Here is a 13,263-nt window from a genome sequence, read left to right as displayed (position 1 = left end):
TGGCCCGTTTCCTTGGCTCACCCCGAATTCACATATGCTGGGGTCATGGACGCCTCGAGTCAGAAGTGTTCCCTGCTTTCTGCGGAAGGGAGGCTTTTCCCATCCAGCCCCCAGGGGCAGCCGGGTGAATGGGGGGCGGTGACGCTTAGACTCGGCTTCTGCTCTCGAGGTGTGTTTAACATGGTGAAAGGAACAGTGAGCAAAGCCTTAGTTACAGAGCTGGGAGGGTGAGGTCTCAGGGCGCCAAGGAGGATCTCGTGGGAGCATCAAGGAGGTTGTCTGAGTCAGCCGGGGATTTCTCTCCCCTTTGGGAATTGACAGCGTTGTGTCAGGAACTGCAGAGTTTGCACTCATCTTCCCTTGCTTTTGGAGTGTCTGTTCTCTATTTTTTAGCCTGAGCTGTTGCCTCTGGTTCTGAGCTTAATGGCTAAACTCAGGCAAATGTGCCCTGAGCTCTGAACAAAGCAGACTCACTCATTGCCAGCCTTCCCACCGTGCTGGTGTGTCCCCGAGTTCACAGGCTCACACGGCTCAGCTGAGAAGGGGCTGTGGTTGAAGCTGTGGTGGCCTCAGGCTGGCGGTTCTAACCAGAAGGGGTCTCACTGAAGGCAGCCCAGGTGGTCCCGTGCCAAGGGAGCTGGGTGTGAGAAATCTGAGGGCTTAGGAAAGGACAGATATGTGAGAATAAACAGCAAAGTCTGTGATCAAGAAATCTGAAGATGAGTTTGGGCAAGGGAGGAGCAGAAGTTCTCCAGTGGTGCCATGAGCGGGAAATATACTGAAAGTCTGCATTCTGTGTTTGCTGGTTGTGGACAGAGCTGCCCTCTGCAGAGTGAAGCCTGGACATGTGTGCTTTTATTTAAGGACAGGGCAGTGACCTCAAGAGATTTGGTGTAAATACCGGCCCCTCTGCATTAATACTTCCTAATGTCATTTTATGCTTTCCTATGTCCACCAAAGCCCCACCAAGGAAGGCACGGTCATCTCTCTTACATTCTGACATCCAAGCCAATGCTCTCCATACATGCTGCTTTAAAAAATTTTTTCAGCATTAAAAAAATTTTATTTATTTGTTTTAACTGGAGACTAATTACTTTGCAATATTGTAGTGGTTTTTGCCATACACTGGCATGAATCAGCCATGGGCATACATGTGTTCCCCATCCTGAACCCTCCTCCCACCTCCCTCCCCATCCTATCCCTCAGGGTCATCCCAGTGCACCAGCCCTGAGCACCCTGTCTCATGCATCAAACCTGGACTGGTGATCTGTTTCACATATGGTAATATACATGTTTCAATGCTATTCTTTCAAACCATCCCACTCTCACCTTTTCCCATAGAGTCCACAAGTCTGCTCTTTACATCTGTGTCTCTTTTGCTGTCTTGCATATAGGGTTGTCGTTACCATCTTTCTAAATTCCATATATATGCATTAATATGCAGTACTGGTGCTTTTCTTTCTGACTTCACTCTGTATAATAGGCTCCAGTTTCATCCACTTCATTAGAACTGATTCAAATGCATGCTTTTTAATAGCTGAGTAATATTCTATTTTGCAAAAAAAGCAAAACAGCTGTCTGAGGAGGCCTTACAAATAGCTGTGAAAAGAAGAGAAGCAAAAAGCAAAGGGGAAAAGGAAAGATATACCCATTTGAATGCAGAGTTCCAGAGAATAGCAAGGAGAGAAGAAAACATTTTTCAGTGATCAATGCAAAGAAATAGAGGCAAACAATAGAATGGGAAAGACTAGAGATCTCTTCAAGAAAATTAGAGATACCAAGGGAACATTTCATGCAAAGATGGGCTCAATAAAGGACAGAAATGGTATGGACCTAACAGAAGCAGAAGATAATTAAGAAGAGGTGGCAAGAATACACAGAACTGTACAAAAAAGATCTTCATGACCCAGATAATCACGATGGTGTGAACACTCACACTCACTGAGAGCCAGACATCCTGGAATGTGAAGTCAAGTGGCCCTTAGGAAGCATCACTAGGAACAAAGCTAGTGGAGGTGATGGAATTCCAGTGGAGCTGTTTCAAATCCTGAAAGATGATGCTGTGAAAGTGCTGCACTCAATATGCCAGCAAATCTGGGAAACTCAGCAGTGGCCACAGGACTGGAAAAGGTCCGTTTTAATTCCAATCCCAAAGAAAGGCAATGCCAAAGAATGCTCAAACTACCGCACAATTGCAGTCATCTCACATGCTAGTAAAGTAATGCTCAAAATTCTCCAAGCCAGTCTTCAGCAATACGTGAACGGTGAACTTCCAGATGTTCAAGCTGGTTTTAGAAAAGGCAGAGGAAACAGAGATCAAATTGTCAACATCTGCTGGATAATTGAAAAAGCAAGAGAGTTGCGGAAAAACATCTACTTCTGCTTTATTACCTATGCCAAAGCCTTTGACTGTGTGGATCACAATAAACTGTGGAAAATTCTGAAAGAGATGGGAATCCCAGACCACTTGACCTGCCTCTTGAGAAACCTGTATGCAGGTCAGGAAGCAACAGTTAGAACTGGACATGGAACAACAGATTGGTTCCAAATAGGAAAAGGAGTACATCAAGGCTGTATATTGTCACCCTGCTTATTTAACTTCTATGCAGAATACATCATGAGAAACGCTGGGCTGGAAGAAGCACAAGCTGGACTCAAGATTGCCGGGAGTAATATCAATAACCTCAGATATGCAGGTTATACCACCCTTATGGCAGAAAGTGAAGAGGAACTAAAAAGCCTCTTGATGAAAGTGAAAGAGGAGAGTGAAAAAGTTGGCTTAAAGCTCACCATTCAGAAAACGAAGATCATAGCATCTGGTCCCATCATTTCATGGCAAATAGATGGGGAAACAGTGTCAGACTTTATTTTTTGGGGCTCCAAAATCACTGCAGATGGTGATTGCAGCCATGAAATTAAAAGATGCTTATTCCTTGGAAGGAAAGTTATCACCAATCTAGATAGCATATTCAAAAGCAGAGACATTACTTTGCCAACAAAGATCCGTCTAGTCAAGGCTATGGTTTTTCCAGTAGTCATGTATGGATGTGAGAATTGGACTATAAAGAAAGCTGAGCACCGAAGAATTGATGCTTTTGAACTGTGGTGTTGGAGAAGACTTTTGAGAGTCCCTTGGATTGCATGGAGATCCAACCAGTCCATTCTAAAAGAGATCACTCCTGGGTGTTCATTGGAAGGTCTGATGTTGAAGCTGGCCAACACTGGCCAATACTTTGGCCACCTGATGTGAAGAGCTGATTCATTTGAAAAGACCCTGATGCTGGGAAAGCTTGAGGGCAGGAGGAGAAGGGGACGACAGAGGATGAGTTGGTTGGATGGTATCACCAGCCCAATGGACATGAGTTTGGGTGAGCTCCAGGAGTTGGTGTTGGACAGGGAGGCCTGGCGTGCTGCAATTCATGGGGTCGCAAAGAGTTGGACACGAATGAGCATCTGAACTGAACTGAACTGAATGGCAAAGAATCCACCTGCCAATGCGGGAGACTCAGGTTTGATCCTTGGGTTGGGAGATCCCCTCAAGGAGGAAATGGCCACCCCCTCCAGTGTTCTTGCCTCGCAAACTCCACAGACAGAGAAACCTGGCGGGCTGCCGTCCACAGGGTCGCAAAAAGTCGGACACAGCTGAGCGGCTGAGCACGCGTGATGTGAACGAGAAGAGCTGATGCAGTGGGACGATTAATTCAGGGCTTTGACAGAGAAGGAATGGGACCCTGAGGCTTACACTGGGTTTTTCTAGGTGGATGTAACTGCTGTGTCCCCTGTATCCCCTGTGAGTGGCCACACTGCTGGTTGGAAGACGGTGGGCATCCCTCTGCCTGGAGACCACGTGGCAAGAGAGTGCCTTGCAGGACAATGCCTTGTCTTCCTAAGGGTCTGTCTACACCTCTAGGTCTGGCCATGGGATCCACAATTAGGGTCATAGATCAGCATGACCTGCCTGGGGAAGAGCTGAGCCAGCAAGAGAGGAAAGGGGTTCTGAACCCGAGTGGCTGCTGCTGAACCCACTGACACATCCGGGCAGGACCCTGAGCGAGAGCCTGCAGGAGGGTGCAGCTCGCAGCTGGCAGGCCGTCTCCCATCCTGCAGGATTTAACTCCCAGGCCAGCAGTCGGCTCTGACATCCTCCTCAGATGACTCCTAAGGTCTTGGACAAAGTGTCAGCCTGCATTTGTTGTTGTTCAGTCACTAAGTCAGGTCCAACTTTTTGTGATCCCATGGACTGCAGCACACCAGGCTTCCCTGTCCTTCACCGTCTCCTGGATCTTGCTCAAACTCGTGTCCATTGAGCCGGTGATGCCATCCAACCATCTCATCCTAGGTCACCCCCTTCTGCTCCTACCTTCAGTCTTTCCCAGCATCAGGGACTTTTCCAATGAGTCAGGTCATTGGAAAAGTTAGGGGGCCAAAGCGTTGGAGCTTCAGCTTCAGCATCAGTCCTTCCAGTGAATATTCAGGGTAGATTTCGTTTAGGACTGCATAAGATGAAGTAAAGATGGCAGAACTGCCATAGCAGACTCTGGAGCAAAGAAAAAAGGCTCAGAGAGGTGGGTGCCTGAGAATAGGTCCCCAGGTACCATCCGCTCCCTGTGTCCCCTGGGGATGAGGACCACCTGGCGAGGAGCACCAGCATCATCCAGAGGCTCTCTGGTGGCCGTCATCCCATGCAGACTGGGGCTGACTGTGGGATTGCTGTTACAGAACTGGTTTCTCCCGTAGGGGTAATGGGGTCCCCAGACTAGCAGAGGCCAAGTGGCAGCACTTAATCACTGTCAGAAGCTAGACAGCATGATTGTGGTTAGGACAATACGTTTATACTGACGTCGGGGAGGGGGCTAGTCTATAGTGGCATCTCTGAGAGGTCGGTAGTGAGTAATAGGATGTGGAGTTTCTTGGGGCAAGATAAATGGGCAGCCAGCTAGGTCCTATTTAATATGCTAGAAGCCTCAGTGCAGTTTTAAGCTTCAAGAAGAGATCACGACCGTGTAACCTGGTCACGGAACTAGATTCCACCCAGTGCAGTTAAGAGTTCGCATGCCACAATGGGAGATCCCACACACTGCAGCTAAGACCAGGCACAGTCAAATGAAATAAATAACAATGAATATATATTTTTAAAAAAACAACCCAAGAAACTACCCTCTCTGACTATGGTAGTAAATATTTCATTTCAGAAAGACTGCAGAGATTGGTGCCTCCCCTCAAGACTTAGATCTTTCAGTTTGACCAAATCCTTCCAAATGGTGTCTTCTTTAGGACCCCACTTTAATGCACCAGACTGGCCTCCTACAAAATCTGGGTGATCATTGAGATGACAGCGGGCTGTCACAAACTTAGCATTCAGTACCCCAATTTTAGCTGCTGTTCTGGATATGGTATTTTAGTAGAGCACATTAGCTCCATCTGGGTAGATGGTAAGCAACTGTTATTCCGGAAAATACACTCTTTCCACCTCATCAGGAGGATCGGTTCTCATTGCGCGGGAACTTGAGAACTTGCTTTCACTGTCTTGCCCCGAATGACGTTATTCTCCCGCTCTAGAGTATTTCTATTACATTTCTGATTTTTGGGAATGGCAGCAAGGATTTGAGAGAGTTTTTCAGCTGGTTCTGGGCTTCCCAGGTGGCGCTAGTGGTAAAGGACCTGCACTCCAATGCAGGAGACATAAAAGATGCCAGTTCCATCCCTGGGTTGGGAAGACCCCCTGGAGGAGGGCATGGCAATCCACTCCAGTATTCTTGCCTGAAGAACCTCATGGACAGAGGAACCTCACAGGTTACAGTCCATAGGTTCTTAAACAGTCAGACGCGACTGGAGTGACTTAGCTCTCACACACGTCATCTAGTTCTGCCTGCTAAGATAGAACATAAACCTAGACACTGTGATGAGCTTTTCAGCTCAAGTCTATCTTCACTCTGCTATGGAGGCTAACCCAACAGGCCTGTCACTGCCAAAGCTGTGAGACTGAGAGCTCTGACTTGGGAGATAGTAGTAAATCTGTTTCTATTAAATTGCAGGCAACAAGTCCCTGGAAATCATCCCAAGGTTGTTATGGGTTCTAATGAGGTTATAAAATTATCTAAAGACTGCTGTCTTGGGTGATCCCTTTGCTTTCAGTGACCAGTGTGCTCAGTCACTCAGTCATGCTCAACTCTCTGCGACTCCGTGGACTATAGCCCGCCAGGCTCCTCTGTCCATGGAATTTTCCAGGCAAGAATACTGGAGTGGGTTGCCATTTCCTTCTCCAATGACCAGTGTTCAGTTTAGTTCAGTTGCACACTTGTGTCCCGACTCTTTGTGACCTCATGGGTTGCAGCACGCCAGGCTTCCCTGTCCAGTGGAACCTCTGTATAAGAAAGCAGGTCAACACTCCTAGTCATTTATTTCCCCTGCACAAGGTACACTTATCGTGGTGGTGACTAGATGATATTTACATACTGCACTGTTTCTTTCAATACTCATGAAGATCAAAAGGCATCTTTCTGGCCACCAACTGTTCTCCATAAATAAAGAGAGGCTGGATTGACTGAATCGTCATTTGATTCATTAAATAATCATGACCTAAACAAGGAAATACCTGTTTATGTAGCATGGCTTTTCAGAGATTAACAGAATCAGAAGCCACGGAGAGCGTCTTCCTTGTGCATATGGCACACACATGCTGGGAGCAGAGCTGCCCTCTGTCCCTCAGTGTTCTTGTCCAACAAGAAACAGAAATAAATATCTGGCAGCAGGAGGACATGGCAGTGATTGCTCCTTCACTTTTTCTGCCGTTGGCCTAGGTTGATGTTCACCAGTGACCTAGGATGGTGTTCACTATTAACCTGGGATGATGCCCACCATTGACCTTGGATCAGAGGCATTTTGCCCAGAACTGTTCTGCTTTCTCTTTATGCATAATATTGGCTGTTAACTTCTGGACTGGTTTAATTTTTTTTCCCTCTTTTAAACAGTGAATATGTTTGGCACATAGCATTGCATGACTTTAAGGTAGACAATGTATGCATTTCATTCATGTATATATGATAATGGACTTCCCTGATAGCTCAGTTAGTAAAGAATCCGCCTGCAATGCAGGAGACCCCAGTTTGATTCCTGGGTCAGGAAGATCTGCTGGAGAAGGGATAGGCTACCCACTCCAATATTCTTGGGCTTCCCTTGTGGCTCAGCTGGTAAAAGAATCTGCCTGCAAAGCAGGAGACCTGGGTTCAATCCCTGGGTTGGGAAGATTCCCTGGAGAAGGGAAAGGCTACCCACTCCAGTAATTCTGGCCTGGAGAATTTCATGGACTATATAGTCCATGGGGTCGTAGAGAGTCAGACATGACTGAGTGACCTTCACTTCACTTCACTTCATATATTATAATGGTCTATCACTGGCTTCCCTGGTGGCTCAGAGGTTAAAGTGTCTGCCTGCAAAGCAGGAGACCTGGGTTTGATCCCTGGATTGGGAAGATACCCTGGAGAAGGAAAGAGCAACCTACTCCAGTATTCTTGCCTGGAGAATCCCATGGACGGAGGAGCCTGGTGGGCTGCAGTCCATGAGATCGCAAAGAGTCGGACATGACTGAGCGAGCAACTTAACTTAACTTAATCACTGACATCTGTTCCTGTCACTACCTCTTCTTTGTCTTTAGGGATAGAATGAGTCAGAGTCTTACTTGGAGGGCAACATTTTGCTTTCATTCCAGAAAACCTTGTATAGATGACAGAAAGGTCACTGACTGGTCTGAAGATGATGCAAAAGTTTCAATGGCTTCGTGTCATTCTATGGCAAAATTTCAGTACAGGCGGTGCCCAGCGACCAAGAGTCATGGCTTCCTTGTTGAACAAAATCCAAATTTTAGATATTCATTATCTGACATCTTATTCACACTTTTCTTTTAGAATTCTTGTATGAAATTACGACCACTGGAGGCTCGCTTGTCCTGGCATGCACGGATTCATTCTCTATTTGTACTGGGGTCTCATTTATTATGAGCTCCTCAGATAGCACTAGTGTTAAAGAACCCGCCTGCCAATGCAAGTTAGATGAAACACATGCAGGTTTGATCCCTGGGTGGGGAAGATGCCCTGGAGGAGGGCATGGCAACCCACTCCATTACTCTTGCCTAGAGAATCCCATGGACAGAGGAGCCTGGGTGGTTATGACCCATAGTGTCGCAAAGGTCAGACATGACTGAAATGACTTAGCCTGTAGGTACACACTCGTTTATTATATATGTGTATGATGTTGTTCTGAGTGGTATGTATGTTATTTTTTTTTTTTAGTTTGTTTTTTGGTTCACAGTCAACCCCTGTGAGCGATTAATGCACCTTTGAGAAGTGGAGCTAAAATTCAGCGTGTGAGTAAAAAGAAATGTTTTTAATTTTATTTTTATTAGCATGTTTAATTAAGCCAGCACTACCGTGCGAATGATCTGAAAGCACAGAAATCAGAAGGTAGTAAATTGATTCACAGGATGGTGCGCCCTCCAAAATGATCAACCCAGTGGAGCTTCTGTGCAACCTCTAAATTCATAATATTTTTAGTCTTTCATGGCATTTCTGTGAAAATCATCATTTATCTTATATTTAAAATATACAACATGTATATGAACAGAATCGGTTTGCAGCTTTTGCTCTGTTGCTGGCAGGCTCCTTGATAGACTGAGGGGGGCAGAGGGTTTGTGAGCTCTGCTGCTGGACAGCTTCTGCCTTTCCCACCTTGGGGCTCAGAAAAATATCTGCCTACATTTTTAAAAAGTTTTTAAAAAATAGTTTCATTTTTTTATATTTAATTCTTCTCTAGACTTTATTTGATTTTGATTGATCGGAGTATAATTGCTTTACAATGTTGTGTTAGTTTCTGCTGTGCCATGAAATGGGTCAGCTGTATATATATGCAGATATTTCCTCCCTCTTAAGCCTCCCTCTGCCCCTGCCATCCCACCCCTTTAGGTCATCACAGAGCATTGAGCTGAGCTCCCTGTGTTATCCGGCGGCTTCCCGCTCGCTCTTTATTTTACGCATGGTAGTGTCAATGTCAGTCCTAATCTCCCAATTCATCCCACCTTCCCCTTTCCTCTTGGGTCCACATGTTCAGTCTCCACATCTGCATCTCGATTCTTACCCTGCAGATAGGTTCATTTGTACCATTTTTCTGGACTCCATATATATTTGTTAATATATGATATTTGTTTTTCTGACTTGCTTCACTTTATATGACAGACTGTATGCCCATCTCTGTCACTGCAAATAACCATATTCCATTCATTTTTATGGCTGAATAATATTCCATTGTGGATAGGTACCACCTCTTCCTTATCCATCCATCTGTCAATGGACATTTAGGTTGCTTCCATGTCCTGGCTATTGTAAACAGTGCTTCAGTGAACATTGGGATACACATGTCTTTTTGAATTATGGTTTTCTGAGGATATCTGCCCAGTAGTGGGATCTCTGGACTTTATTTTGGCATATTAAAAGATGTGAGTATCTTTCCCATCCCTCAGAAAGTTAGCTTATTACTTAGTGTTACTTATTGACTAATCTTCATTGTCTTCATTTATTTCAAATGCCGCATTTTTTGCTCACACTTTTTTATATACTTAGGTACAGTTTTCTGGGGCTCCAGTCATATTGGATCTGCCTGTGGGTCTTTGTTTTCTGTTCCACTCACTGGTTCCTCATTCTTTTCTTTCATCTGCACCAGATGACTTTGTTAGTCACTCAAGTCATGTCTGACTCTTTGTGACCCCATGTACTGCAGCCCACCAGATTCCTCTGCCCATGGGATTCTCCGGGCCAGAATACTGGAGTGGGTGGCCATTCTCTTCTCCAGGGGATCTTCCTGACCCAGGGGTGGAATTCTGGCTTGCAGGCGAATTCTTTATTATCTGAGCCACCAGGGAAGCCCCAGTTCCACCAGATGACTTTATCTATGTTTAATATGTTTCAATATTTAATAGTGTAGAAAGAAAGTGAAGTCGTTCAGTTGTGTCCTGCTCTTAGCGACCCCATGGACTATAGCCTACCAGGCTCCTCTGTCCATGGAGTTCTCTAGGCGAGAATACTGGAGTGGGTTGCCATTTCCTTCTCCAGGGGATCTTCCTGACCCAGGGATTGAACCCAGGTCTCCTGCAGTGCAGGCAGACGCTTTACTGTCTGAGCCGTAAGATCCACCTAATGTTTCTCCTACTGTCAAAGTTTTACTGGCTATTTTTTCCCCAGGGATGTGTGTATTACTTAGTGGGTTTAAAAAATATATATTTTTATTTGGCTACATCAGGTGTTAGTTGTGGCTTGGGCTTTCCCTTGAGGAGCACAGGCTCTGGAGCACACGGGCTTCAGTAGTTGTGATGTGGGCTCAGCAGTTGGGGCTCGAGGGCTCAGTTGCCCCCCCCCCCATATGTGGGATCTTAGTTCCCCGACTAGGGATGCAACCTTGCCCCCTGCTTTGGAAGGCGGATTCTTAACCACCAGACCACCAGGGAAGTCCCTACTTAGTGGGCTTTGATTTGAGTTTTGATTTTTCTGTACTTGACTATGAAATCATTCTCCAGATTCAGGATATTTTTCTCCCTACTTAGTGGGCTTTGATTTGAGTTTTGATTTTTCTGTACTTGACTATGAAATCATTCTCCAGATTCAGGATATTTTTCTCCTTGTTAGTTTCATCATGACTATTAACAGGCTATTTAAATAAGATAAAAGCCTAACCTCACCTTCACCATCTCAGGTGCTGAGCATGCTACCAGTATGAACCACGTTGTAAGAACCCCTTCATGCTGTGACTCTGTCTCCCTAGTCTGGGATGCTGGGGAAATGAACTCATGCGGATCTCATCCACTAGTGCAATACACCAAGTTTCCCGCCCCACCCCCCTCGCCCAGGGGCTTATGTGAATACTGCCATAATATAGGGACCAGAAGAGTTATGATTCGGACTGCATCTCTGGGGTGCTAAAAGAGCCAGTTGAAAAGTGAAAAATTCAGTCAGCCAATCAGTACCTTTGTTTCTGTGATCCTAAGCAATCAAATTCTCCCAGACTCCCCTCCCCGACCTCAACCCCCGCAGCCGTCTTAAATGAACTAACTCAGCAAGTTCAGTTTGGACACCGGGGAGGCACAGCTTTAAGGTAGCACCTTATTAAAAAAAAAAACAAAACACCAAAAACCCTGTGGGTCTTGCTAATCATTTGCCTACTGTCTGCTAGAGCATCAGCAAACATCTTAGAGATCCAGATGGTCCATGAAGCATCTTGTGATTAAGTGATCTGAAGCGAAAGACCCATTGGTGGCCTAGTATTGTTAGTAGTTAAATATGATTTGGCTTCTGTAATCAGAATTCATGAAATGAAAACAGAGCGGGTACTACGGTTTGTATTCATTGTGCCAAGTTAGGTTTCTCTGTGGACTTCAAGAGGTTTTCTGTTTTGTTTTGTTTTTTTTCATGTTGTTTTATTATATTTGTAATTAGCCCTTGTGAAGAAGGCTCTTTTAGATTCTGCAGTGATGCATTGCAGCTTTCATTACAACAAATATCCATGACCCCTGTTGCCTAACTGTAAACAATGCTAGTTACCAGCCTCATTAGGAGACCGGCAGATGGCTTATAAAGTCCTCGTTGGAGTTTAAATCCATTTGCGGCTTGCAGCGCACAAATGTTTATCTTTAAACAGTATAAAATACGTCAGAAGGGGTCTGTGTTCTGTTTTCGTTAGTGTTCAATGCATTCTGATCCTAACAAGAAAAAATTCTCTGCCGTTGCGCTTTTTTGGTTTGTTTGCTTATTCTTTGTGAACTGATTCTCAGAATTTTTTTTCTGGCTTCTTCCCTTTCAGAAGACCAGTTTTCTCAGCTTCTCACTTTGACTTATTTTATAAGTGTTTGTTGAAGTTCTGCTCTGAGCTAGGCTAAAATGTTAGATTTGCAACAATGAATCTGATGTAGTAGAGGCTTAATAAATGTGTAAGAAAAAAGTAAAGGCCAATTTTATTTTACATCATGATGCTCTTCAGCTAACTAGCACTTCAACTGTGTTTCCTAGACATAGAACCGTATCATTTTTCTCTATAAACATTAAACAGTTTTAACTACAAATTGTTAGAAACTAAAGAAAGCATTAAAAACTTTTTTCAGTCCAACACGTACAGAATTTTCAGAGCTAAGATTCACCTACATAAAATAATAATGGTGGTGGATGGGTCGGTGTGTGCTCACTGAGTCGTGTCTGACTCTTTGCAACCCTGTGGCCTGTAGCTCTCCAGGCTCCTCTGTCTGTGGGATTTTCCAGGCAAGAACAGAGGAACAAGTCGCCATTTCCTCCTCCAGGGGATCTTCCTAACCCGGGAATCGAACCCACGTCTCCTTTGTCTCCTGCGTTGGTAGGCATAGTCTTTACCACTCAGCCATGTGGGAAGCCCTCCCAAAATAATAATAGTGAACATTAACTGAATCTTTACCATATTTCAGCACTCACCTATGGTAAGGACTTTACATTGAGTTCCTCTCTTAATTTTGTATTGTTTAAACAATCCGTGGGAGGGTACTATTTTCCCATTTTACAGACAAGATTGACTTGAAAATGTTCAAGTGGTCCAAGCTCTCCCAGTGGCAGAGCCCAAATTCGAATGGAGGCAGTCTGACAGGGGACCCCTTCCACCTTTGACTGTCAAGCATTCATTTCAGCAGCTTTCGCATCCAGGCGTGCACATGTCTACCAGTCTGTTCCTCCCTAGCATTTCTGGGGAGACCATATATTACCAGTGCTTAACTGTGTGGACTCTGGAGCCAGCCTGCTTGGTTCAGCCAAATCTTGGCTCTGCCATTTAAACTATGTGACTTTGAATGAATTACTTGATCTCTCTTCGCCTTGTTCATTTAGAAATTGAAAATAATGACAACACCTACTTCACAGGGTTGATGTGAGGATTAAAGGGCTGGATACATTGCAAAGCACTTCAGAGAGAGTGTATGGTGAGTAACAATGCTGTTATTACACAATTAGCTAAAACTTCTATTATTATTACCATTGTTATGAAAGAATCAGTTGCTCCTGTTTGAGCTCAATGCAGCCACACAGGAATCCATGCCCAGTGTTGCCACATCTTTTGATTTTTAAAGAGAAGATGGGAATTTAGATTTCTTTTTTCATATTTTAGAAAAAAAATGAAGCCTCTAATTTTAAATGTTAGCACCGAACACAAATTTTCCAAACTGCAAAGGGAGCCAAAGAAATTGTCTGTGGGCCATATTCAGGCCAT

The 13,263-nt window shown here is 44.7% G+C and overlaps 1 long non-coding RNA gene across 2 annotated transcripts in view; it reads left to right on the top strand.

Moving 5' to 3' along the window:
• The window catches only part of LOC138431053 (uncharacterized), a 72,323-nt gene that overhangs the window by 34,845 nt on the left and 24,215 nt on the right, over positions 1–13,263 (top strand). For both annotated transcript variants that reach the window (XR_011253511.1, XR_011253512.1), the window contains exon 3: positions 8,289–8,362. This is a non-coding gene — a long non-coding RNA (uncharacterized lncRNA). The remainder of the gene's footprint in view (positions 1–8,288; positions 8,363–13,263) is intronic.

Source organism: Ovis canadensis, chromosome 26 (genome assembly GCF_042477335.2).
Source record: "Ovis canadensis isolate MfBH-ARS-UI-01 breed Bighorn chromosome 26, ARS-UI_OviCan_v2, whole genome shotgun sequence".
NCBI lineage: Eukaryota > Metazoa > Chordata > Mammalia > Artiodactyla > Bovidae > Ovis > Ovis canadensis.
Note: the sequence above shows the minus strand (reverse complement) of the source record. Positions and strands in the feature narration are given on the sequence as shown.